Raw genomic sequence first — 12,843 nt, forward strand, 5'->3', positions numbered from 1 at the left:
TAGAGCAATAAATTGGAAGTTCTCCTTCTGGAATTTGAAAACACCATTGCTTCCTCATGGCTCTGTAATGCTACCTTGTCACAAGTCAATTGTCTGTATGTTGTTTCTGGACTCTGTTCTGTTCCAGTGGCCCATTTTTTTCTATTCCTATGTGAATAGTATACTTTTTTGTATTATAATTGTTCTAAAATAAATAGTAGGGTTTTCTTTCTGCAAGAGTATATTTTCAGTTACGGGCCTTTTGTATTTCTATATGAATTTTTAGAATCAGTTTGTTAAGTTTCATAAAAAACACGTTTTTAAGATTTATTTATTTATTTTTAGAGAGAGATTGAGAGAGCAGGGGAAGGGGCAAAGGGAGAGAATCTTTCAAGCAGACTCCCTGCTGAACACAGAGCCAATGCAGGGCTCGATCTCACGACCCGAGATCATGACCCATGAGATCATGACCTGAGCCGAAACCAAGTCGGAAGCTCAACGGACTGAGACACCCAACTGCCCCAGATCAAAAATATTTTCAACTGGGACTTTGACTGAGATGACCTTGAACTACAGATCAATTTAGGGAAAAGCTAACATCTTTAATTGGGTTTTCCAATTGATGAATATAGTATATCTTTAATGTCTCTTAAAAAAGCTTTTGTTTGTTCCTGGTACATTAAAAATACATTAATTTTACTTTTTTAATGTAATGAACTTGCTAAATTTTATTTAAAATTCTAATAGTTTATTTGTGTGTTTTTTGGATTTTCTACATATGCAAACATATCATCTGTAAACAAAATAGGGATTCCAGTACAGTGTTGAATGCAAGTGGTAATCTCAAACATCCTTATTTTGTTCTCAGTTACAAGGGAAACTTTCAATATGACCTAATTTAGTATAATGTTTGATGTATGGTTTTGTACATAATTTTTACCAAGCTTAGGAAGTTTTCACCCATTCTTCGTTGTCTGCAGGTCTCTTTGTTAATTATAAATGGTCGTTGAATTCTATCAAATGCTGTTTTGCATTCACTGAACCCACCACCTGATATATCCCTGAAATCTTTCAATGTGGTGAATTATATTAATTGATTTTCAGGCAACCTGAAACTCTTGGTATAAGCACAACTTGGTATAAACTCTGGGTATTTTCTTTTTTATATATTGTTAGGTTTAGTTTGCTAATATTTTGTTCAGAATAGCATTTATATTCATAAATGAGGTCGACCTGAGATTTTTCTTTCTTATAATATCCTTGCCAGATTTTGGAATCAAGGTTATACAATGTACTAGTTTTCTATTGCTGCCATAACAAATTACCACAGATCTAGTGGCTTAAACCACACAAATTTATTATTTTAAGTTTTGCAGGTCAGAAATCTGATGCAGTTCTCACTGGGCTAAAAATCAAATCAAGATGTCAGTGGGGCTGCATTCCTTTTTGAAGGCTGTGGAGAAGAATCTGGTTTCTACTTATTCAGGTTGTTGGCAGAATACAATTCCCTTGAAGGGGGGGAAATCGGAGGGGTAGACGAACCATGAGAGACGATGGACTCTGAAAAACAAACTGAGGGCTCTAGAGGGGAGGGGGTGGGGGGATGGGTTAGCCTGCTGATGGATATTAAAGAGGGCACGTTCTGCATGGAGCACTGGGTGTTATATGCAACCAATGAATCATGGAACACTACATCAAAAACTAATGATGTAATGTATGATGATTAACATAACATAAAAAAAAAGAATGCAATACCTTGAGATTATGGGACCACAATTCTTGTTTTCTTGCTGGCTGTAAGGGAGGGTTGCTCCCAGCTTCTAGAAGCTTCTGTATAGTTTGCAGGGAAACCCTCACCCTCCATCTTCAAAGGCTGCAGCAGCCAGTTAGAAATCTCTGGTACATCAATCTCATCCTTCTTCTTAGCCATATCTTGCTCTGACAGCAGCCAGGAAAGATGTTTTTTTTCAAAAGCCATGTGATTAGATTGGGCCAACTTGGATTATCTAGAATAATCTGCCAGCTCAAGGACCATAACCAAAACGTATCTACAAAGTCCCTTTTGCCATGTAAGGTAATTCATTCACAGATTCTGAGGACTAGGCCATAGGCATCCTTGGGAAGCCATTATACTGTTTACTATAACCAGTAAACCAGGGAACTCGTAACTACCTGCTTCTAGTCTCTGAAACTGTTAAATTGAAATTTCTTACTTCCTTGAATGTTTGATAACATCTACAGAAAAACCACAGGGGCCTAGAATTTTTTTAGTGAAAGGATTTTTTCATTCCTAGTCATATTGGTCAGGACAAGATGGGTTATTCTAGAGTAACAAATGCACCCAGAGTCTCAGTGGTGTAGGATAACAAAGGCTTATTTCTCCCTTACATGACACTTGAATGCGGGTTGGGTGGATCTTCTCCAAGTTGCCACTCAGTAAAGCAGGCTTCTTCCAAAAAGTAAAAAATCAAAATATGCATTAATAGTAGAATGGATAAATAAATCATAATAGACATGGAAATAAACAAATTAGAACTACATGCAACATTATAGAGGAATCTTACAAATAATGTAGAATGTAATATGCAAGAAATAAATTATACAGAATTATTCCATGCATATTAAGGTCAAAATCAGGCAAAACTACTCGATATTTTTCAAGCATAAATAAGAGGTAAAAGTAAAGCAAGAAAGAAATTACATGAAAGTCAGGGCACTGGTTGCCTCCAGGTGAAAAGAATACTTTAGATCACTTCAAATTCACAAACCCTCTTTCAAGTTATCTTTTATAAATCTATCTTAAATCCTTGATTACCACCATCAGAAGCTCCTCTTTGCCTCAGTAGTGGAGGGGATCTTAAAGGTATATTTCCCAAGAATAAGAGAAAATATTTATTAAATTATTTTAAACAGCACCATATACAAGAAGGAAGTTATCCGTATGGAAAATAGTTTTGAAGTGGGAGGAGGCAGAGACAAATAGTTTTCCCTAAGCCCCCACCTGTTGGGGTAAGATAAAGCTGTACTTCTGTTTCAAACCCAATTTTGACCAAACGTGTTCACTAGGTCCACTTTTATTTCCTAATTCTGTGTATGTGTGCATGTGCAAGTGCATTGGTGTACACCTGCACATATATGACTTACTCAGGGCTCGAGGGGGTGCCTTTCACATAGAATACAATGTGAATCATTCCCCTGGGAAAGTGTGTGTGTGTGTGTGTGTGTGTGTGTGTGTGTGTGTGTGTGTGAATTTCCATGTGTATTACGGCCATTTGTAGGTCTCCCATTGGTAATATTGAGGTCTCAATACACATTCTTCAATAACTACGGTAGAAATGATCACAGTTTAAAATAGCCAAACAACAAACTGAAAGAAGGAGGTCACATCTGAGAGTTAACGTAGCCACATTTGTGGGTCTGTGACTGGCTGTGATTGCACACAGATGTAGGTTGTTTTTTCTTCATTGCCCCTCAGCCTGTAGTTCGCAAACTGTTTTCCTTGGAACCTTGGTCATCTTTAAGATATTCTTAGATACTTCATGAGCAAAAAACAAAAATGGCTTTCCTTCCTTCCTCTTTGGTTTGGGAGAAAAGGGTTAAACAATGGTAAACACTTGCCTCAACCACTTGGGAGTCTTTGCTGTGCTCAACACATCATGCGTCTCCAAGTAAGGACACAAGATGCAGCACTCCCAGACTTATACCTGGTTTTGGTTTGGAAAAGCTACCCTGGAGATCAAATAATGTTGATCATAACACATATCAACAGAACCTAAATAATAAGGAAACAAAAGACCTCAGTGGCCTACTTTTCTTATCCATACCCAATTTCCAATGAAAGGAAAAAGCATCCGTGGAATTTTATGTGTGCCCTCATAAGACATACTACATGGGGAACAATAACATTTTGATTCGTTTTCTGGTCCATTGGCAGACTTCCATGGCGCATCATAGACATACCGAAGAGCATGCAGCTTGCTTGTAAATATTTGAAAGGCCGCAATTCCATGGAATCCATTGTGAAGATATAAACTAAGTCTGAAGAGCTGATTATGTCAACCTAAATGCAATAAATTAGAAGCGGCTACACAGAAAGAAAAATAAACCCCTTTCTTCTCTTTAATAATTATCTATTATCTACCATGATAATCACCTATAGTTACATCACAATATTTGGGATTATTTTGCAACTATTCAGGGTGAAAAAAAAATTCCCCATCATTAAAGAATTAAGTATCTCACAAGCTACTTAATGAGGTACGATGGGTTTCTTTACCCCATAGTTGGAGTTGTTTGCCTTCAAGATAACTGAATTCAATTACCTTACAAAGTGTCAAAGGGGGGAAGTGTTTCCATATGTTAAATAGCTTCCTTCGAAGGAACATGAGACAAATGACCAGGGTGAAGGTTACCAAAACCACATGTTAATCATCTCTGACAACGGCCAGGAAACCGTGCCTGTTCGATAAGCTAGGGAAAGTAGCGGGGGTGGCCTCCAGAAATATTTTCATGATTATGAACAATCCTTGTCCCTGATCTCCTCCTCAGATTCGCACGGGCTGTTCTGGAAGGGGAATGGAGGCAGGAGTGTCATCTAAGGCCAAAGAGCATCACAACGTGCTCGCAAACAGCTACAGGCAGATGTGTCTCTGAATTGACCAAGTATTTTCTCTACAATTGGCTTAAGCCTGCTCCTCCTGTCCTTCATCAGCTCTCTCCAGACACACAACTCTGCATATTTATCCTCTGATAGTCACCTGTTAGCCACGGACGTACCAGCATGGCCGTTTGGTCTGTCAGGAGCAAGCTGCTGCGATTGAAGTGTGTTTAAACCAGAAAATAAGTTACTGGACAATTAGCCTTAGAACAAACAGGTCTGCAATAATTAGCTAGAGATGATTCTTTTTATTGTGTAAAAATTTATTCTTGGAATGGCAGGAACTCAATAACTATTAGTTATTAGTATATCGTCTTTTTTTTTATTATGTTCAGTTAGCCAACATATAATACATCATTAGTTCTAACTACTACTTATTAAAGATATGCTTTCTGTCACTAAATGCATCATTACCACCTATTGTAAAAACCCCTGCGAAGTATCTGATCTGTATTGATTACATGTGCAAACCCAAAGGCAGAGATGTTTTAGCCAAGAGTACAAAATTGAAATGAAGCATGCTTTCTGATATCTGAATTTGTTTATTCTTCCTAGAAAGGAAAGGGGACAAGAGACAAAGAAATCCTATTTCTCATGGTGAAAATGTTTTGTTTAGTGGACCCACGAATTCCTCAAATATATACTGAATATTCACCATGCACCAGACACAATACTGGATGAAGAGAATAACTAAAAATCACCAGCAAACTTCCTCGCTTTTTTTTCTATGTCATATTCCTTTAATTAGATCAAAGCTCATTAAGTGAGGGTCACGGGTATTATTATTCCTTGTCAGTGTAGTGTCTAACCCAGTCTTGTAAGTAATAACAACCATGAAAACAACTGCTGGCACTTATTAAGCATTGATTTACATGTGTTGTTCTCAGGACTTTACTTAACTCACTTATTTAAGTGGATGTCATTGTCATCTACATTTTGCAGATAAAGCCCAGAGACACTAATGTAATTTGCCAAGGTATTGGAATCTGGTGGTCTGGTACCAGAGAACACACTCTTGATCCCATCTGTTAAGTGAATTAATGAATGAATTAGAGAGGAGAAGATTGAACTTCCTCTTGAGGGAGAAAAGATGCTCATTTAGCAGACATAGAGGGGCCAGGTATTACTGGGGGAGGGGACACCATGCACAAAGGTAGAGACCTGCAATGTGCAGTATAGTAGTCATCAGCCACATGTGCCTATTGAATATGTGAAATGTAGCTAGTCTGAATTGAGGTGCACTGTAAGTGCAAAGTACTTAGCAACTTTCAAAGAATAGTATGAAAAAAAGAATGCAAAATATCTCCTTAGAACAAGGAAACTACAGGGACACCTGGTGGCTCAGTTGGTTAAGCATCTGCCTTCAGCTCAGGTCATGATCCCGGGGTCCTGGGCTTGAGTCCCACATCAGGCTCCTTGCTCAGCAGGGAGCCTGCTTCTCCCTCTGCCTGCCACTCCCCCTGCTTGTGCTCTCTCTCTCTCTCTCTCTCTCTGTGTTTCTCTGACAAATAAAATCTTAAAAAAAAAAAAGAACAAGGGAACTATGAAACGGCCAGAAAACAATTAATGACATTAATAAATCCTCACCAATCAATAATTACTCTAAATGTAAATGGATTTAAAATTTCCAGTCAAAAGGCATAGAGTAACTGAATGGATTAAAAAACAGAACCCTACAGGAGACGCATTTCAGTTTTAAGGAAATACACAGGCTCAAAGTGAAGGGACGGCAAAAGATAATCCCGTGCAAGTGGAAACCAAAAGAGAGCAGGCAGAGCTATATTTATATAGACAAAATAGACTTCAAGTCAAAAATTGTAACAAGAGACAAAAAATAGGTCATTATGTAATGAAAAAAGGGTCACTCATCAAGAGGATAGAACAACCATAAATATATATGTTCCCAACATTGGAGCACCTAAATATATTAAGCAAATACTAATAAATCTAAAGATAGAAATAGACAACAATACAACAGTAGAGAACTTCATTACCCCACTTTTAACAATGGATAGATCATCCAGACATAAAATCAGTAAGGAAATTTGGGTTTGAACTATACTTTAGACCAAATGGATCTAACAGACATATGCAGAACATTCCATCCAACAGCAGCAGAATGTACATTCTTCTCAAGTGCACATGGAACATTCTCCAGGATAGATCATACGATAGGTCAAATAATAAACCTTGGCAAATTTAAGAAGATTGAAATCATACCAAGCACCTTCTCTGACTACAATGGTATGAAATTAGAAATTAATAACAGAAGGAAAATTGGAACACATACAAATATGTGGAAATTAATACCAATAGGTCAAAGAAGCAATCAAATATCTTGAAAAAAAATTGAAATATAATACACCAAAACTTGAGCATGAAGTTAAAGCAGTTTTAAGAGGCAAGTATAGTAATAAATGCCAACATCAAGAAAGAAGAAAGATTACAAATAAACAACCTACATTTACACCTCAAGGAACTAGAAAAAGTATAAATTAAGCCCAAAGTTAGAAGAACCTAGGAAATAGCAAAGATCAGAGCAGAAATAAATGAAATGGAGACTAGAAAGACAATAAAGATTAATAAAACCAAGAGCTGGGTAATTGAAAATATAAGCAAAATTGATAAACCCTTAGCTAGACTAAGAAAAAAAGAGAGAAGACTAAAAAATAATCATAAATGAGAAAAGGGACATTACAATTGATGCCATGGAAATACAAAGGATCATAAGAAAGTACTATGAACAATCATATGACAATAAATTTGATAAACTAAAAGAAATGAGTAAATTCAGAGCACCTGGGTGGCTCAGTTAAGAGTCTGCCTTCAGCTCAGGTCATGATCCCAGGGTCCTGGAATCGAGCCCTGCATTAGGCTCCCTGCTCGGCCAGTAAGCTGCTTCTCCCTCTCCCTCTGCAACCCTTCCCTCTGCTTGTGATCTCTCTCTCTCTGTCAAATAAATAAATAAAATCTTAAAAAAAAAGAAATGGGTAAATTCTTAGAAACATACAATCTACCAAGAATGAACTATAATGAAACAGAAAATCTGAACAAACCAATCATAAGTAAGATTGAATCAGTCATCAAAACCTCCCAATAAAAAAGTTCAAGACAAGATGACTTCACCAGTGAATTCTACCAAACCTTTGAAGAAGATTAATATCAATTCTTCTCAAACTATTACAAAAATAGAAGAGGAGGGAACTCCTCCAAATTCATTTTATGAGGTCAGCATTACCCTGATACCAAAACCAGACAATGATGCCACAAGAAAGCAAATTACAGGCCAATATTCCTGATGAACATATAGGTAAATATCCTCAACAAAATACTAGCAAACAGAATTCAACATGCATTAAAAGGTCATATTCTGTGATAAAGTGGGATTTATTCAAGGATGCAAGGATGATTCAACGTACGCAAATCAGTCAAGATGATACACCACATAATGAAGGGTAAAAATCATACAATCATCTAAACAGATGCAGACAAAACATTTGACAAAATTTAATGTCCATTTATGAAAAAAACTCTGAGCAAAGCAGATACAGAAGGAATGTACCTCAATGTAACAAAGGCCATATATGAGAAGCCCACAGCTAACATCATACTCAACAGTGAATAGCTGAAAACTTCTACGTTAAGACAGGAACAAGACAAAGATGCCCACTGTCACCACTTTTTTGGACACAGCATTGGAACAGCCAGAGCAATTAGGCAATGAAAAGAAATAAAAGGCACCCAAATTGCAAAGGAAGAAGAAAAGCTGTCACTATTTGCCGATGACATAGTATTTTATATAGAAAACCATAAAGACCATCAAAAAACTGTTAGAACTAATAGAAGAATTCAGTAAAGTTGCAGGGTACAGAACAAAACCACAGAAATATGCTGTGTCTTTATACACTAATAATGAGCTACAAAAAGAGAAATTATGAAAAACACTATCATTTATAATTGCATCAAAAAGAATAAAATACCTAGGAATAAATTTAACTAAGGAGATAAAAGGTCTGTATATTGAAAACTGCAAGACATTAATGAAAGCAATTGAAGAAGATACAAATAAATAGATATTTTGTGCTCATTGATTAGGAGAATAAATATTGTTAAAATGCCCATACTACCCAAAGCAATCTATAGATTCAATGCAATCCCTATCAAAATGCCAATGGCATTTTTCACAGAAATAAAACAAACAATTCTAAAATTTGCATAGAACTATATACTGTATGATGACTAGCATAACATGATTAAAAAATAATTAAAAAAAATAAAAATAAATATTTGATAGTTTCTTTTTATATATATAAAAAAGAAGTACCATACAAGACCCTGAATAACCACAGGAATCTTTTTTTTTTTAAGATTTTATTTTTAAGTAATCTTTACATGGCTCGAATTTACAGCCCCAAGATCAAGAGTTGCACGCTCTACCAACCGAGTCAGCCAGGCTCCTCAACCACAGCAATCTTGAGAAAGGAGAACAAAGCTGGAGGCATCACACTCCCTGATTTCAAACTATATTACAAAGCTATGGTAATTAAAACAGTATAATATTGGCATGAAAACAGACATATAGATTAATGAAACAGAATTAAAAGCCCAGAAATTAACCCATGTATATATGGGACCACTATCTTATACCACACCCAAAAATTAACTCAAAATGGATTAAGGCTTGAAGGTAAGACCTGAAGCCATAAAACTCCTAGAAGACAACATAGGTGATAAGGAACTTGACAAAGTTTTTCATGATGGTTTTTGAATTTGATACCCAAAAGTAAAAGCAACAAAAGCAAAATTAAACAAATAGGACTACATCAAACTAAAAACCTTCTGTACAGCAAAGAAAACCAAAAAAAAAATGAACAGGCAACCTACTGAATGGGAGAAAATATTCACAAATCACCTATCTATCTGATAAATGGTTAACATCCAAAATACATAAAGAACTCATACAACTCAATAGCAAAAAAAAAAAAAAAACAATTAAAAAATGGACAGATGTCACAATAGCCAAACTATGGAAAGAGCCAAGATGTCCATCAACAGATGAATGGATAAAGAAGATGTGGTATACACACACACACACACACACACACACACACACACACACACACACACAATGGAATATTATGCAGCCATCAAAAAACAAAAACAAAAATGAAATCTTGCCATTTGCAACGATGTGGATGGAACTAGAGGGTATTATGCTAAGTGAAATAAGTCAATCAGTGAAAGGCATGTATCATATGATCTCACTGATATGAGGAATTCTTAATCTCAGGAAACAAACTGAGGGTTGCTGGAGTGGTGGGGGGTGGGAAGAATGGGGTGGATGGGTGATGGACATTGGGGAGGATATGAGCTATGGTGAGCACTATGAATTGTCTAAGACTGATGAATCACAGACCTGTACCTCTGAAACAAATAATACATTATATGTTAAAAAAAAAAAAGATAGTAGGAAGGGAAAAATGAAGGGGGGGAAATCGGAGGGGGAGACGAACCATGAGAGACTATGGACTCTGAGAAACAAACTGAGGGTTCTAGAGGGGAGGGGGGTAGGGGGATGGGTTAGCCTGGTGATGGGTATTGAGGAGGGCACGTTCTGCATGGAGCACTGGGTGTTATGAACAAACAATGAATCATGGAACACTGCACCAAAAACTAATTATGTAATATATGGTGATTAACATAACAATAAAAAAATTAAAAAAAAACTAATGATGTAATGTATGGTGATTAACATAACATAATAAAATAAAATTTAAAAAAATGGACAGATGTAAATAGACATTTTTACAAAGAAGGTATAGATGGTCAACAGGTACATGGAAAGACGTTCTACACCATTAATCAACGGGGAAATGTAAATCAAAACCACAGTGAGATAGCCCCTCAAGCCTGTTAGGATGTCTTCTATCAAAAAGACAAGAGATAAGAAATGTTGGTGAGGATGTGGAGAAAAGAGAAGACTTGTGCACTGTTGGTGGGAATGTAAACTGGTGCAGCCACTATGGAAAACAATAGGGAGGTTCCTGAAGAAATTAAAATAGAACTACCATATGATCCAGCAATTCCACATCTGGGTATCTATGCAAAGGAAACAAGTCATTATTTTCAAGGTATACCGGTTCTTTCATGTTCATAGCAACATTATTCACAACAGCCAAAGTATGAAAATAGCTTAAATATCTGTCAGTGGATGAATGGATTAAAAAAAAGATAGATGGTAGATATAGATATAAATACATACATATATATGATGTATAATATGTATATGATGCATACACAATGGAGTATTATTCAGCCTTTAAAAAGAAGGAAATTCTGACATTTGCAACAGCATAGATGAACCTGAAGGACATTATGCTATATGAGATGAGTCAAATAGTGAAAGACAAATACTGTATGATCTCACTTCCATATGGAATCTAAAAAAAAAAAAAAAAAAAAAGCCAAACTCATAAAAACAGAGGTAGAATGGTGGTTGCCAGGTCTGGGGGGTTGAAGAAAGAGGTAAAAGTTGGTAAAAGGGTCCAGACTTTCGGTTATAAGATGAAAAAAGTCTGAGGATCTAATATGTAACATGTTGATTACAGTTGATAATACTGTATTGTATAACTGAAATTTGCTAAGAGAGTAGAACTCAAGTGTTCTCACAAAAAAAGGTAAGTATGTAAGTTGATGGGTATATTAATTAACTCAATTGTGGGAATCCTTTTACAATGTATACTTAAAGCACATCATTACATAGTACACTTTAAATATATTACAGTTATTTGTCAATTATACTTCAATAAAGTTGAATAAAAACAGAAACAATCAATGTAATTCACCACATTAACCAACTAAAAAGAAAAATCATATGATGGTCTCAACAGATGCAGAAACATTATTTGGTAAAATCCAATATCCATTCTTTTTTTTTTTTTTTTTTTTAAAGTAGGCTCCATGCGTATGAGCCCAATATGGGGCTTGAATTCATGACCCTGAGATCAAGACCCGAGCTGAGATCAAGAGTAGGACACTTAATGAACTGAGCCACCCAGGCGCCTCCCAATATCCATTCTTGATAAAAACTTTCACTAAAGTAGGAACAGAAGGGAAGTTCCTCAAACTAATAAAGGACATCTATGAAAAAGTTACAATTTACATCAGTCTTAATGGCTAAAGATTCTCTCAACCTCTCTCTTCAACATTGTACTAAAGTTCGTAGCCAGCAATGAGCAACTCAAAAATTAATAGTAAAAATAAATACCACATACAAAACAGCTTCAGAATATGTTAAATACATAAGGATAAATCTGAATACTCGAAATATCTGTACACAGGCCTACAAAAATATGGCTGAGAGAAGTTACGTATACCCAAATAGAGAGATATATAGTGTTTATAGATCAGAAATCTCAATAGTTAAGTTGTCAAATTGATCTATAGATTCAACACAATCCAGTCAAATCCAGCTCACATTTTTGTAGAAATGGACAAGTTGATCCTAAAATTCATATGGAAATACAAAGGGCCTACAACAGCCAAAACAACTTTGAAAAGGAAGAACAAATTTGGAGTACTCACACTACCTGATTTCAAGACTTACTATCAAGCTTCAATATTCATGATAGTGTGGTATTGATGTAAAGATAATCAAAGAGATGATGAATAAAATAAAAGGACCAGAAATAAACTCACACATATAGGGACAAATGGTTTTGGGGACAAAGTTGGGACAAAGTTGCAAAGTCAATTCAGTGAAGAAAAATGGCTCTTAAAAAATTGGATAGCCATATCAAAAAAAGGAACTTCTATCCATACCTCTCATCATACACAAAAACTAACTCAAATGATCCACAGGCTTAAATGTAAAATCTAAGAATATAAAACTTCTATGAGAAAATTAGGAAAAAACCTTTGTGATTTTGCGTTAGAAAAAAGTTTCTTGGATATGACACCAAATGCATGATCCACGAAAGGAAAAAAAATGATGAATCTGATTCCATCAAAATTAAAACCTCTGCTCTTCAAAAATACCCCATTAATATAATAAAAACACAAGCTACAGACTGGAAGGAATTATTTGTAAATTACATATCTTATAAAGAATTTGTATGTAAAATATATAACAAATATTCAAAACTTAATAATAAGAAAACAAACATTATCAATTAGAAATGGACAAAGTTTATGAACAGAAACTTCAA

Source organism: Eumetopias jubatus, unplaced genomic scaffold (genome assembly GCF_037043125.1).
Source record: "Eumetopias jubatus isolate StellerSeaLion01/CBP00866 unplaced genomic scaffold, mEumJub1_p1.0 scaffold_15, whole genome shotgun sequence".
In the NCBI taxonomy this organism is placed as follows: Eukaryota; Metazoa; Chordata; class Mammalia; order Carnivora; family Otariidae; genus Eumetopias; species Eumetopias jubatus.